Here is a 15047-nt window from a genome sequence, read left to right as displayed (position 1 = left end):
GGAGGGTGGGGGCGGCGGCCAGGGCAGGCCTGAGGGTCTGGGACTCGCGCTGTGTCCGGGGGCCGGCAGGCCTCCTCTTGCCCTGCGTCAGGGGGCAGGGCCAGACCCCGCTGGGGGAGGCCGGCCACAGAGGAAGACCCAGGAGCCCGAAAAAGGCTGGACCAGGGCCGGTTCATTGAGCGTGTGCAGAGTGTGGGCGCGCGCCAGCCCCAGACACCCTCTCTCATTCAGCACTTGCAAGGCAGGCAGGTGCTGTTAATTCCTCAGTTACAGGAGAGGAGACTGAGGCTCAGGGCTGGCCCAGGGCCGCTGGGCTGGTGTGCTCTGGAACCCAGCACGTTGGATGGGAATTTCTGCGCTAGCGTTTCCGCTTCCTGCCTGGTGTAGAGGTATTTCCTTCCTCGTCTGGGCCACACCCCATTGCCAGTGTGGTTCTTTGGGGGCAGGAATAGCGTGGGTGATATCCTGGAGTCTCCTGAGCCAGCAAGATAGGATTGGAGTAGGCACCCCAGAGTGAGTGGGGGTGGCTGAATGAGGAGCGCTTGCAAATGTGGAGGCCTGGATGGCCAAGGTCACCCCACCTGCAGACCAAGGGTCAAGGCCTCGGGCCGTGCTTGGGACAGGGTCTTCACAGGTCTGGCTCCTTTTGAGGCCCCAATGCCCGAGATCTCTGCAGCCCTGGACAGGTCCTTTCCCTTCTCTGAACCCCGGTCTCCCACCAACCACAGCAGAGGCCCTTCCCACTCCTAGGGCCAAGGAGGACTGTGGGAGAAAGCCCCTTATAAACTGTGGTGTGTGGACTCTGCCAGGCCATGTGTGGCACCGCTGGCTGGGGCAAGTGGCTCCTGGAGGCGGCTCTGCCTGGCATCTGTGATGTGCAGGGCGGGGAGGCAGCAGCACGGGCCCTGGCAGCATCCCCGAAAACCCTTAATTTTCCTGACTCTCACTGTAATCAGGGCGGCACAGAGAAGCCAGCACGGAGGCAGAGGCGGCTTCCTCCCGGCTGCTCGCTCGCCGGCTGGGGCGCGGCGGGGCTGCGGGAGGACCCTTTCTGAGCGATCGTCTCATATTTATAGATCCCCTGTGCTTTGTGTTCCTCGTAGCATCAGAACCTGGAGCTGTTCGCACCTGGGTCTGAGTAGGGAGGTCAAGGGCTGCCTGGAGCCTCAGTCCCGAGAAACGAGCCTTCCGTGGGCTGGTGTGGGAGAGGGATATTGCCAGGTCAGGGAGGAGAAGGGAGTCAGAGCGGTCTGGAAGATGATCCCACCCACTCTCAAAGGCTCAGGCGCGGGATCTGGCCCACAAATGGCTGCCATTTATTGAACACCTACTATGTGCCAGCCACACGTCATCACCACACCACTTGGAAGTGGTTCTTCTACTCCTGTAGGTCCTTAATAATGTTAAAGAATGAATGAGTGAATGAATGAATGGGAGGGAGGGAATGAGAGCAATCCGTGAATCCATGGCTTGTTTGTTGACAGGCTACATATAATTTTCCAGATTCCAGGAGGCCCAGGAGGCCCGAGGGCTGAGTGGGAGCTGAACAGGTGTGTCCAGGTAGCAGCACAGGCCAAGGCCTGGGCGTGAGGGGAAGAGTCCAGGGATCAGGAGCGGCTCGGTCCTGCTGGAGTCTGGAGGTCAAGGGCATAGCCTTGGGGCAGGGAGAAGTGGCCTCTCCCCTTAAAGCAGGTAAAGATCCCTGGGGCAAACCAGAGTGACCCCCAGGCTTACTCTGTTGGCCTGGAATTGCACCCCTCCCCCCCCGCCCCAGAGTCCCTTCCTGGTTCCCTCTCCTGCTAGTGACCAGCCTGGAGAGAGGCCTGCATGGGAGTCCAGGGTCTTGGGTTCCCTGTGTGACCTCGAGCAAGGCCCCAGCCCTCTCTGGGCTTAGCGTCTGGGCTCAGCAGCTCTCACAGTCAGACTTCTGCAGCCTGAGAGCAGGCACAAGTGGTAGGCTATTGGGGGGAAGAAGCTGGCCAGAGCTGCCTCTATTGGTCTAATATTATAGTGAATGAATGAATGAATGAATGAGTGAATGAGTGAATTCTACATTCACCTAGCATATTCTCCAAATGCACCCCACTCCGTGCCGTTCATTGGGGCCACTTAGGTGAGCCCTTCAAGAGCTCAGTCTGTCGAGACACCTGAACCCTGACCAGTGCAGTAGGTGTCCCTGTCCCCCAGCCAGGAAAGTGACCCAACAGTGGCCACAGCCCCAGCAGGCCATGAGTCTGGAGGCCAGTACAGCAGCCGCTGAGGGCTACCTGGGATCAGCTAGTGCCCAGCTCTGAACCAGACTGCGGATCTGCAGTCATTTTTCAACTAGCAGGACCTGAACCAAGTCAGGGAGGGAGATGGGCCCAGACTGGGCCCTGCCTGGTGAAGATGGGCGTGGAAAGTGCCTGTCATGCTGCAGGAGGTGTGCGCAGGGATTATGGGGCACACGGGTGGAGAGGCAACGTGGGTAGACTGAAGGGGATGGCGGATGGATGGTGGACGGGCGGACGAGGATGGGAAGCGTGCAGCAGGACAAAGCAGTGGATGGAGGTAGAAAGCTAGAGGAATAGATGGGTAAGAGGAGAACCTGATGGATGTAAATGGCGAGATAGACGGGTGGATGGGAGGATGGATGGAGGAATGGATAAGGATACGGGACTAGATGAATAGACTAAGGTATCAATGATGGATACATGGGTGGACTGATAGATGGGAGGGTGTATTTCTGATGCACGTGGCAAGATAGGTATGAATGGGTTGGATCTAAAATGAATGGATAGATGTCAACAGATGGATGGATAAAGGGCCGGATGGAATCAGGACCATGAGCGAGAGGATGGGTGGATACGGGCACGTGAAAACGGAGGGGTGGTGAATGGATGCAGTCGATGCGTGGTGCTGGGGTAGGTGCCCGAGGACTTGAACGATGTCAGTAAGACGTTGGGAATAGGAATGGACGGGTGGATGGACAGAGAGATACATGTCTGTATGTTAATGAATGCATGGATATAAGCATGGAGGGGTGGATCGGTGCATGAATGGACACGTGTTGGCGGACGGATGCATCCGTGGATGGAGAGATGGATGCATGGATACAAGAGACAGGGAAGGATCCATGGATGCATGGTGGATGGATGGGCACAGGAATGGCAGGACGAGTAGATGGGCGAGTACGTGTCAGCCGATGGCAGGTGCAAGCACACGCGCGTGCTCTGATGCACGGAAGGTACATGCTAACGGCTGGATGGTTACGGGGCGGACGGGTGGTCGGGTGAGTGGAACATCTTTATTCCCTAGATGCTGGTATCTGGCTCACGTAACCCCCTGTCCCTGCTATATGGCACGGTAGCAGGGAGGCTGCAGGGCTGGGGCGAGGGGGGCCTTAGGCCTCTCCAGTTACTGTTGCTGGAAGACACACTCAGGGAGCGACGAAGCCACAGTGCAGCCTCTTGTAGAGACGGGTGATCAGCGGGGACTCCTGCAGGGACTTCCTGGGGTGGGGGTACTTCTTGGAAGATCTGGACTGCACAGAGCATGTATGTGGATGCTGGGGACTCGAGGCAGCTAAGGTACGTGGCCACCCTCCAGGGTCTCGGGCCAGCACAGAAATATCCAGAAGCAAAGAGGCCAAGTGGTTAACAGAACAAGTGTGAGGATTCTCAAACCCTTGACGTTCTCAGACCCTTGATGTCTTCATCTGTAGAAGGGGGAGGTAGTAAAAACTTCTGCAAAGAAACAAGGGAGGCTTACGGAAGGCGAATGCACCTGTCAGTGTTTGCCGAAGGCCGTGGCACAAGGCAAGCACCAGGTACCCTCAGAGCCCATGCCCTCCTCTGCGAAGTGGGCGGCAACTTCCAGCTCAGGAAGTCAGCTTAGGAGAATTAAAGGAGCTTTGAGCTCTTAGCAGATGCCCAGTGTGCCCAACCCACAGGGGCCGCCAGCGCCCTATGGTTGGGTCTTCCTGTTCCAGTCCCAGGAGGCAATGGCAGCTGTGTCCCTCCTCTCGGAGCTCATTAAGACCAGCTTCCCACCTATGAGAGTGAGGGAAAGGGGCAGGCAGTGGTGGAGGGGCTGAGAGGGTCCTGGAGAGGAAACGGTGTGAGTGCATGACCTCTGGGGCTCCTATGCCAGGTCTGCCACGTCTGAGCCGTGCGACCTCGGCCAAGTCACTTCGCCTCCCTGAGACTCTGCTCCTTTGAGCATAAAACAAGAGTTCACGGTCGCCCCACCTCACAGGGCTGGCAAGGATTCGGGCAACAGTGCATGTCCATGTCCAGCACAGAGCCCAGGGGCCACACAGCGGGGCTCAGGAAGTGGGGCTGAGACAGATGAGTTAAGAGGTTGGGTTGCCGCGCCAGGAGAGGCGGCCCAGGCTGCCAGAGGTGAGCAGGCCCAGGCCGTGAGCATGGCAGCCGACAGCATCCTCCAGGGCCTCGGGCCCAGGCGGCTGAGAGCCAGTGGGTTGTTATGACAACGGGAACTTGTCTGATGCAGCCGGCAACTCTGAGAGAGGCTCGGAGGACCGGCTGGCCAAGGCCCTGAGAACACTCCTGCGACCATACAAGCCAGGGAATGGGCAAATCAGAGCCCCGTCCTAATGAGCCCTGCGGTCCTACTAGGTGCCAGGCTCTGTGTTGAAGCCGTCCAGTATGTGTCCTCTTCCCACTGCTGCCCATGAGCTGGGAATTGCTCTGTCCCTGTGCAATGAGGGGATGTGACTGCCCAGGGTCCTGCTCAGCTGCTGGAGAGGAATTTGACCCTGTATCTGCCAGCCTCCAAGCCCTGTTCGAAGAGGCTGGATGGCTGCTGCTGTGGAGGGCATTGTCCAGCTGTGAAAAGGTGGCCCTCAGGGGACTGCGGGGGGGGACACTGTGTCCTTTCCAAGAGCCCACGGTCCCTCCCTGTGCTCTCCTCACTGTGCCCAGCCCAGGGGAGGTTCACACCGGGCTGCAGGTCCTTGCAAACCGACGGCCTGGACCTGTGATGCATCCGCTTCCACGTTCATTTGAGAACTGCTTGCTGAGCAGCTGCTATGTGCCTGGCCCCGTGCGGAGACCTGGGATAGAGTGGGGCGTGCATTTGAGGAGGACACAGATAACAAGCGAATGGGCACGAGCATATCTGTCCGTGAGAACAGCAGGGGTTGCACGGGGCTGTCGCAGGGCGGCTGATCTAAGCCAGGCAGTGCAAGGCGACAGGCCGTTGAACTGGGCCTGGAAGGTAGCGGGGAATTCGGTGATGAGAAGGAGGGCACGGGCAGAGGAGGTCAGTGCCCTCGGCAGAGCGAGCTGCAAGCGCAAAGGCCCTGAGGCCAGATGGAGCTTCGCACTGTTTAAGAACTTGATAGGAACTTCAGGAGTGGGCTGGGGAGCGGTGCACAGTAGCAAAGACAGAAGACACTGGATTATAAGAGCCTCGCGGGGTACGTGAAATATGATTGTCTGGTCATCTGGACTGTGATTTTAAAATTTCATGCTGGCGCGTTTGTGGGGTGGGGTCGGGGCCGTGGGGAGGGGTGATTGCAGGTGTCCCGGTGCGACATGGTGGCACCCGGAACCAGCAAGGCGATGGCGGGATAGAGGGGGGCGGTCAGACTCCCCGGAACTGGTGCTTAGGGGTGGGGTCAGGGAAGAGGGACAGGGAGGGGTTAGGGCAGCTCAGCTCATGGAGTTTTTCGGGCGTTCGGTCAGGGGTACCGTGGGTCATCCAGAGAGGTGTGAAGTTGAGCCCAGCAAAGAAGGGGTCCCCAGCATTTGATGTGAGGTGTCCGGGCACTGCTAAGTGGGCGGGGCCCCGGGGCATGGCCATGAGCAGGCGGTGCCAAGGAGAGCCTAGGCCATGCTCCGAGCAGCACCACTGCCCAGCGCTGAGGATGGCGGTGGCCACCAGCTGGCCAGCCAAGGGCCTGGGACTGCCACCCCCCAGCACACCTTCCCTTGGCTCATGCAGCTAGATCCCAGGAAGGAGTCCTGCCCGGACCCCTGGCTTCCTGAGACGCCAGGGACAGGCCCGTCGTCCCCTTTCACACAGAGGAGGAAGAGCCGAGGCCTGGCTCCGCCTCCGCCTCCCCACCTGACCCCACCTGACTGCACCCTGGGCCCACACGTGTCAAGTGCTCTGGCCTCACAGGGTCATGAGCCGCCGCTCCTCCCTGCATCCCCCGTGTGTCACCGAGGAGCAGCTGCTAGGAGCGGAGACTGAGGATAGCCGTGGCTTCAATACGACAGCGGGTTATCGCTCTCAAGTTAAAGAAGTGCCGGAAGCAGAGGCCGTGGTCTGGTGTGATGACGCCACACCGAAAGGGTCGCAGGTTCCTTTGGTCTTTCTGCTCCTCCATTTTTGACACATGGCTCCTGCCACAAGTTTGCCTCCCGGGGCGATGGAGCTGTAACAGCTCCAACCATCACTCCCGCTTTCCAGACAGGAAGCAAGAGGGTGGGGAGTGGGAGCAGAAAGGGTACAGGGAAGCCCTCCGATCCCTTTTGCCGAGCTCTCCTAGAAGTCACACCCGACTCTGTTCTCATTGGCTACCCCTGGCTGCAAAGGAGCCTGGGAAATGCAGTTTTTTAGCTATGTGCCTTGCCTCCCGGAATAAAATGAGGGTTCTTCCTAAGGGAGAAGGAGAGAACAGCAGGTAACCAGCAGTCCCCACCACGCCACACCTGCCTCCCGGTGCAGTTCTAATTTCCCTCCTCAGGCCCTGGTCCGGCCCTGTCGTGGTGGCCATGACCACTGCACGTACGTGCCCAGCACCCCAGCTGGCAGAGGGACGGCCACCGGATGTCGTGTGTGGAGTATTTGAGGCCCAACCCAGGGCCTCGGCAGGTGCTCATCCAGTGCAGACTGTCTCCCCAGACAGGAGCAGAGCCCAGGACACGACCTTGTCCTCTCTAGCACTTTCTAAGCCCTGAAGCCCAGCTCCCATGTAGTGAGAATCGATTCAGGGGTGGGAGGGTCCCCCCCCGCCGCCCTGCCCCACGCTCTCTGGATCGATGATGGACAGGCGAGCATTCGGCCGATCACTCTGGCCAGTGAGGGATGGGCGGCCCTGACACCCCAAAAGGACATACGGATCCCAGCCCCGTGGGGGAGAAGACGGGTTGGCGAAGCACTGGGAGAGGCTTGACCATGGACTAAGAGGGATGCTCTCGGCGACCAGCTCCAAAGCCTCGCGCCCTGACTCTAGCGGCCCTCGGCAGGGTGGCCATGGCGCCCCCATGGAGCCCAGGGCCGAAGCCCCCAGGAAGGGAACTTGCAGCGAGGACCTTCAAAGCCACAAACTGAGCCCCAGCGCAGGTCGGAGCCCTGAGGGCCTGACATCCCTCTGCAGCTGGGCGGCCTGGCCCAGTGGGGAGGAGACAGGGGTGTCACCCGGCCGGCTGTCTGCCCCGGAGTCCCCGAGCCCGGGCCACGCGCCCGCCACCGGCCCCCTCGCCCGCCTGGGCCGGCGACGGGAGGCCAGGCTTCCCTTTTCGAGGTTCCTGGATGAGGTCACTGTCCGGGTGCTGGACCCTGGGACCCTGGAAGCCTTCCACGGGCTCAGAGGCCGCAGCCTGGAGCCCCCTCCAGGTGAGCAAGGCCCAAGCTTGGCCCAGGAGCCGCTCACGGGAGCTGCAGCCCCAGAGAAGACCCTGGCCCTGAGCCCCCCACCGTCCTCAGCAGCTGAGGGTACAAGCAGAGGGGGGCCAGGCCGGGTGGCGGAGACCAGTGGGCCTCACGTGGGCAGCGGCGAGCGTGGAAGCCAAGCTGCTTCCTCCTGGCAACCTGGAAGCCAGGTGAGTCTCAACCCCAGATCGCACCCCCCTGCCCCCCGCAGCCAGCGGGGCAGAGGTCCACTGCGGCCCCTTCCCTGCCCCCTCCGTGCGCCATTTCCCCACGAGTCCCCGGCTGACCCGCTCTGAGTTTCCAACCACCTTTTTCTTAATAGCTGCAACAGGGAAGACCTCGGTGCCGAAAGAATGAATCTCTAAGGTGAAATTTCTATCTCTGGGGCAGGCAGGCAGGACTGCGTGTGCCCGAGCAATAACAGTAACATCGCCACCCATCCGCAGAGCGCTCAGCCCTTTACCGTGGGGTTCCGTGTTATGCCTTTGAATTTTCAAACCTCAGACACCCTCCACGTGGGGTAGGCTGTCGCAGTCCCATCAGGCAGGTCGGGGGGTGCATGTCCTTCATCACTGCCCCCATTTCCTGACATTGGAAGCTGAGGCTCTGGGGGAGGGGCTGCGCTTGCCCCGGGTCATGTGAGTAGTCTGGGCTCCATCCGACGTCCTCGGATCTAAAGGCAGGGCTCAGCACCTCCGCACACACACACTCGGGCCTCAGGCAGGGGGGCAGAGAGACTCCGTGACACCGTAGCTGTCCTGGAGATGGGGCTGTGCAGAGAGGCGGCACCCCAGGGAGGTGGCACCCCAGCCTCGGCGCTGCCCTCTGTCCCCCGAAACATCTGTGTCCCCTGGGGCCAGGGTGCGTCCTTGTGGGCTGTTGGGGATGCTGCCTCTGTCCCCAGGGCCTCTGTCCCAACTTCTACCAGCAAAGGACAGAGGTGAGGGCTATAAGGCAATGTTGGTGGGGACCTCGACCAGCCCCCCCAAAATGGCTTTTCTGTGGGGTAGGTTGCTTTAAAAACAAAATTCTGAGTGAGCGCGATGGCCGATGGTTTTTGACTGTTTCCTGGCGCCATTCTAACTCTTGCTCACGGCCTCAGTGCATGCCTGGAGTTCTCAGCTTGAGGTGGACTCCATCAGCTCGAGGGTCTGCTGCCTGCTGTGTGACCTTGGATAGGTCACCCACCCGCTCTGGGCCTCAGTTTCTCGAGCCATGAGAAGGCAGTGTGAGGGGTGTGATTTTTCCTTCGCCTTGTCACGGGGAAAGCATCCAGCAGGAAGCCAGTAACATCGTGTCCCCAGCCTCCTCCACAAGGGCCCGGCGACCTGGGACCCCTGCCTCTGCAGCTGTGGGGTCTGCACACCTCACAGACTTCACTCTGGGGACCGCTGGGCCCGAGGGGAGCCCCGCGACACCTAGGCCTCTGGAGGATTTTGTCTCAAGGCTCCTCCAACGTGTCTCTCGGGGCTGCCAGGCAGCCCAGGGCCTTGGGGACCATCAGAGTCAACAGCGGGTGTGGGGAGTGTGAGGCTCTGTGCTAGGGCCCGGCCAGAAGTGTCCTGCCCGAGCTGCTGGCGTCAGCTCCCTGGAGCAGGAGCTGGGCATCAATGCCTACCTTGGCTCCACCCCGCCCGAGGCCGTATCGCATGGTGTAAAGGCAGTCTGGGCCCCCACTCTGGGCCCCCACTCTGGGCCCCCTCAGCTCCAGCCTCCCACCAAATACTCAGAACAAGCCAGTAAGAGAGAGAGGAGTGGCCCATCTCGCAGACCAAGAATTGAGGCTCAGACGCTGAGCCCAGCAGGCCACGCCCCCTCCACGTCTGCTCGTGAGGGGTGGGGATTAGAGACAATGGGTGAACCGGGCCTGGCATACAGCAGGCACTCAGTCCCTGGGATGACAGTGGCGATGAGGATGACGATAGCCCCTCTCCTGCGTGTCCCCTGCCTTCCCGGCTTGGACAAGCCTGTGTCCCTAGAACAGTTCCCAGCGTGGACGTGAAGCTTTAGGGGAGCAGGGCAGACCCGAGGCGTCCAGTCATCAACCTGCAGGCCATTTCTCGAGGACAATGCCTGGAGTTTCACCACTAAGCGCTTCAGGGAGGAAGCCACGAACCAGGGGTGGACCCCGGATGTCCATTCTGTCTCTGTCCCATCAGGCTGAGTGGCCACAGGTGACCCTGGTCCTCCCCTTCATTGTCCAGCAAAGAAGAAACCAGTGTAGAAGGTCTCTGGGACCTCCAGCCGTCACTGTCCACAGACCTGGGACCAAGGCTCACTCATACTATGGGGTGGATGACCCAAGCCAGCCATTTCCTGAGAACAAAAGGGTCAGAAGAACAAGGCCAGGGTCTTGGAGGGAGAAGCTGGCTGGGTGGGATTTGTGACAAGACCCTGAGCGCCAGGTCTGGAAGTCCTCAGAGCTGTGGTTGGATTCCGTCTGAGGGGCTTCAACAAGTCACTCCACCCTCCGGGCCTCGGTCTCCCCATCTGTAGGACGAGCTTGGGTGTTGGACAGCACCTCTCCCGCCTCTGGAGGGGCAGCTGCTTCCCCGCTCCCCAACTGTTTCCACGTGGGAATGTGGGCAGGAGTTGCCAAATCTCCCAAAATTTCAGTAGAAGCCAAAAATACGGATTTTAAAATGTAAACTCTCCCAATTCTTAAATGTTGGCTCAAATGTTTTAAAAAATTTTAAATCCTCTTGCAGGCCAAATACAACATGCCGATGGGCCAGATTTAGCTCGGGAGGCCAGTTTGCAGCCACTGGCCTGGCCCTTCTGCAGCCACACGCAGCTGGGACCCGCAGAGGCCGTGCAGCGCCAGGCCAGCGGGGGGCTCGGGCAGGGAGTGGCAGGGGGCAGCCCTCAGCCTACGGCCAGGCCCTCTGGAACCCCAAGGGGGAAGGTCATTCTTGGCCCCGTCTGGGGACAGCCGCAGGTCAGGCAGGGCCTGGGTTCAGGTCCCCAACTTGCTGAGTGACATTGGGCAAGTGCCCACTGGTCACACGTGAAGAGAGATCCCAGCGGCTCACCTTGGTGTCACAACCACAGTGTTGGCGAATGACCCACTGTGTGTCCAGCACAGGCTAGCCCTGGGTATGCCGAGGGACACAAGGCCAGCTTCTCACCTATGACACGGTCTGTGACCCTGCCAGTTCCTCCCCGCTCTTGGAGACACCTGCTCTCCGCCTGTCTCCCTGCCTGCTCCTTCTCGGTCTCGGTGGCTCTGCCCCTCCCTGAACCCTGACCTGAGCGGAGCCCCTCATGCTCCCCATCTGCACTCACCGCCTCGGCCATCTCATCCAGTGTGGTGGCTTTGAGTGCGGTCTCTACGCCGACCACTCCCAGATTCACCTCTCCTGGACCTTCCTCTGAGCTCCAAACCCACGTGCCCAGCCCCTTGTCTACGCTGCTGCTGGACACCTAATAGACACCCCGGGATCTGAACCCCGATCCCCTCCCCGCCCACATCCAGCTGCTCGGCCCGAACATTCAGTGCCGTCTTTGGCGATTCTTCCTTCCGTACCCACCTCTCGTCTGTCGGGGCATCGGAGCGCCTCTCCCACCCCCACCCCGGTCCCCACCCGCCTGGGTTTGTGAGGGCGCCTCGAGCTGGACGCCCCCGGCAGGCCCTGCATTCGCTCCTCAGTGTCTCCTCCACTCAGCGATGTGACAGAGACTCCTCTGTTCAGCCTTTGGGGGGGGCTTCTGATCCCCCGAGATGGAAACCAAAGTCCTGACGATGGCCCATGAGGCCCCCCAATTCAGCCCCTGCTCCCCACTGGTCACGGGGTGTTCCCCAGGCTCTCCAGGCACCTACTCCCACCAGTCTGCTCACTCTTCATCCTGACCTCCTGGTTGGCAGTGGCAACCCCAGTCCTCCCTTCTCAGCAGAGTGTCCCAGCGGACGCACTGGGGCACAGGGACACTTCGCTGATGTCTTATGCAATCGGTCTCCCCCTCGAGGATGTCGGCACCGTGGGAGCAGAGAGCTTCCTCTCGTTCCTTCGCTGCTGAGTCCCCTGGAAGAGGGCGCACAGTGAACGTTTGCTGAATGAATGCAAGAAATCAAGGAGTGGCGTAGGCGTCTGAGAAGGGCAGCCACCCCAGATGACCGAAGTAAAAGGCCAGTTCTCATAGCCCTCTAGAAGCTCTGTTCCCGAGAGAGTCACTTCCACGCAGGCCCCCTTGCTACTCACAGTGTCCTCTGAAGATTTTCCATTCCCCTTAGATGAAGGATGGAGCTCAGAGAGGCTGAGAGCCTTGCCCGAGGTCACGTGGCTGCATAGGAGGCCCAAGTAGCTTTCGGTGGGAGGTAGGTGGCCCCTGCCTTGGCCACGCCTGGGATCTGTCCCTCACCGCAGGCCTCATCTCTGCCCTCCGTCTTCTTTGGCCTGGTTCTTCACCTGGAAGTGCGGTGGGGGGAGCAGGATAAGGGGGAAACCGAGGAAGCCGGCGCCCAGAGTAGACATGGGGAGGCCCTGGGGGCTGGGCGCCGAGGTTAGGGGCGGGAGGGCCAGCCCCAGCCCTGAGGGACAGCAGGACCGCTTACCGTCGCTGGACGAGTGGGAGACAGAGCTGGGGCCAGAACCCAGGCCCCTACGTCCCAGATGTGACCCCTGGCACCCAGCAGCCGCCTTGATTACCCCTCTCAACAGTTCTGGGAACCACACAGTTCGGGGTGGGTGGGCAGCAATGGGACCTGGCCAAATGGTTCAGTAGGAGATTTACGCATCTGCTCATGGGGGCCGGAGCTGGATGCCGGCGGGGCGCTGGGTACCAGTCAGGCTCGGGGGCCCTCCAGTGTGGGCTTTGGGGAGGGGCACGAGATGGCGTGTGAATGACGGGGGGTGGGCGAGCAGGGGCAGCTGCCGCTGCGGTGGCGTGTAGATGCCTCCGGCCGGGGGTCAAGGGCAACTGCATTCATTCTGCCATGCCACCTGCCGCTGGAGGCCTCTGGGCCAGGCCCCAGGGGTAGACACAGTGGTCTAAGGAGAAGGGCCTTGGGGGGAACAAGGGGGTCATTTACAGTGCAGGGGTGGAGGCAGGGCAGGGGTGGAGCTGCCTCAGATGGGTGGTCAGAGAAGGAAGGCTCAGCCAGGCAAAGGTCTCAGGCAGCGCGATGGGGTGGAGGGAAGCTGTGCAAAGGCCCTGAGGCAGGAGTGAGCTGGGCGAGCTTGGTGCCAGCACGGTGGCCAGCGTGGCCAGCGTGTGCCAACTGAGGGGCGGTTGCAGGAGTCAGAGGGTCAGGCAGGGCTCAGTCAGGACTGAACAGGCCCTCCCTGGAGCCTGACTGGTGGCACAGAGTTGCTGCCCTTCATTACTTCTGGAGAACACCTACTGTGTGCGGTGCGTCAGTCACCATGCCCAGGTACCCCTGGGAGGGTGGACGAGAGCCCCAGCCCCAAATCACAGTACTGCCTGCAACATGCAAGGGGTTTCCTCTTGGGGCCTCTGTTTTTGCATCTGTAAAATGAGGTGGTAAGAGCCGCCTCTCCAAGTCTGGGTGAGGATTAAATGAGATTGAGTCTCGAAGGCTGCGCAGGGTGGAGTAAAGGGTGAGTGGACCGTTTCCTGACCCAGGTGGCCGTCCTGAGTCTCGGAGTCCCACAGGGCGTAAGTAAAGGAAGCCGGTATCAGGAGGCAGGTGGTGGGGCTGTAGCGGTCACCAGGGAGCTCAGGGATTGGGGGGACAGGCATTGTGGGGGGAGGGGCCGGCATGGGCAAAGACATTGAGGGAGGAGGTGGCAGGTGGGCTGAGGCAGGGGTGTGTGGCACAGTCTAGTTTGGCCAACAAGTAAGATACGTGTTGTTGTTGGGAAATCAAGGTGACAGCTAGGCTGGATCACCCAGAGGGGACAAGCGGAGAGTTCGGGGCAGACAGTAACGAGGTCACAGGTGTGTTGCAGGAAGGGGCATTGGGCTGTGAATGTAGGGTGGCCTGGAGGGACAGTGCCCAAGCAGGGCGGACTGTCCCTCTGACAGCACTTTGAGTGCTCGCCTGTGTCCCACCTGTGTCAGGAGAGTATGGGACCCTAAGTGCCTGTGTGTCTCCGGAGGGGCCAGAGGGTCCCTGAGGGTATTTTCTGCCCCATCATCTCACATCGGGGTCCCTGCACGTCCCACAGGCCCCGCATGCTCAAGGTCCCCACCTGCCCCTGCCTTTCTCCCAGAGCAGAGGCACCACTTCTTGGCCGGATGCCTAGGCAGTGCCCCCAGCAGAGTCTGCCCAGCCCACCGGGAAGTCCTCGGCTAGCCTCGGCACCGTGAGCGAGCCATTCCGTGTGCTGGCCTTGGTTAAAAATGGCATCTCGGGAACATCCCCAAACCTCGTGCTTATGAATCGCAGAGTCAAAACTTAAACATGGGGCTTTGACACCAACACCAAGACCATTGCCAAAGGCACAACGCCTCCCCGAAAGGCCAGCCTCACTGCCATCCCTGCTCCCCGACCACACACACAGCCATGACTGCTCAGCAGCCCACATTCAGGACTTACCTGCCCCCCACCTGCCTGGCGGAGGAGCAGGGATAGTCCAAGGACACAGCTAGGAAAGACAGGCCCGACTCCAGGGAGCCCGCAGGTGCTGTGGGGGCATTAACCCGACAACTCTGCTGGGTCTCCCTGGAGGGCCGCCTGAAGGAGGTGGCCTGTAAGGGTGAGAGCAGTGGTTATCCCACAGGCACCGGGTCTGGGGAGCATTTGAGAAGTCTCGGTAGGATCAGAGCCAGGATTCTGGAACAGCAAAGTAAAGGGACCCCTTCCCTTCCCTGGCTGCCGCCCTGCCCATCCCCCACCCCCTGCCACCAGGGGAGCTCGGCAGCCTCTCCCAGAGTCCCTTCCTGAGGGAGAAATTCCCAGACAGGCCTTTTAGAAGAGCCGAAACATTCAATATAAATAATTAATGCTAGATTTTTTAAATTAAATTTTAATACATCCTTATTAATTTTAGACAAACTTCCTAGCAAGTCATTCACTGTGAGTGATGGAGGCACCTGGAGACTTGAGGGATGTCCCCACCTCCGGGGGGGTAAGGCCTCTGAGGACTGGGCTCCTCTCCCTGCGCTTAGCTGTCCGCGCGTAGCCAGGGACTGCCGGCCGCCCTGCCCCGCTCAGCGAACGACCGTGCGCGGGGTGGTGGGTGGAGGTGTCACTGTTATTTTTGTTATTCTGCTGAGGGCGATCCCAGGACTGGAGTGCGGGTTTCATTGCTCCACCCTTAGCCCCTGGAGGCCGGGCTCGCCACTTTGGCTGCCCCGTCCCCGCTCCAAGAGCTTAGAACAGAGCTGATGAATGAATGAATGAAGAGCCCTCCGTGGATGAACAGCCCTTGGACTTTCGGGTTAGGTTCTGAATCTGGCTGGGGCTGACCCTCCCAAAAGACGGCTCCTCCCACCCTGCGTGCTGGCTGGGGGAGGCCAGGCCCGCTGGGCACGGGGGG

The sequence above is a fragment of the Pteropus alecto genome, unplaced genomic scaffold (genome assembly GCF_000325575.1).
Source record: "Pteropus alecto unplaced genomic scaffold, ASM32557v1 scaffold8, whole genome shotgun sequence".
Classification (NCBI taxonomy): Eukaryota; Metazoa; Chordata; class Mammalia; order Chiroptera; family Pteropodidae; genus Pteropus; species Pteropus alecto.
The sequence above is the reverse complement of the archived record's forward strand: the minus strand, read 5'-3'. Positions refer to the sequence as shown.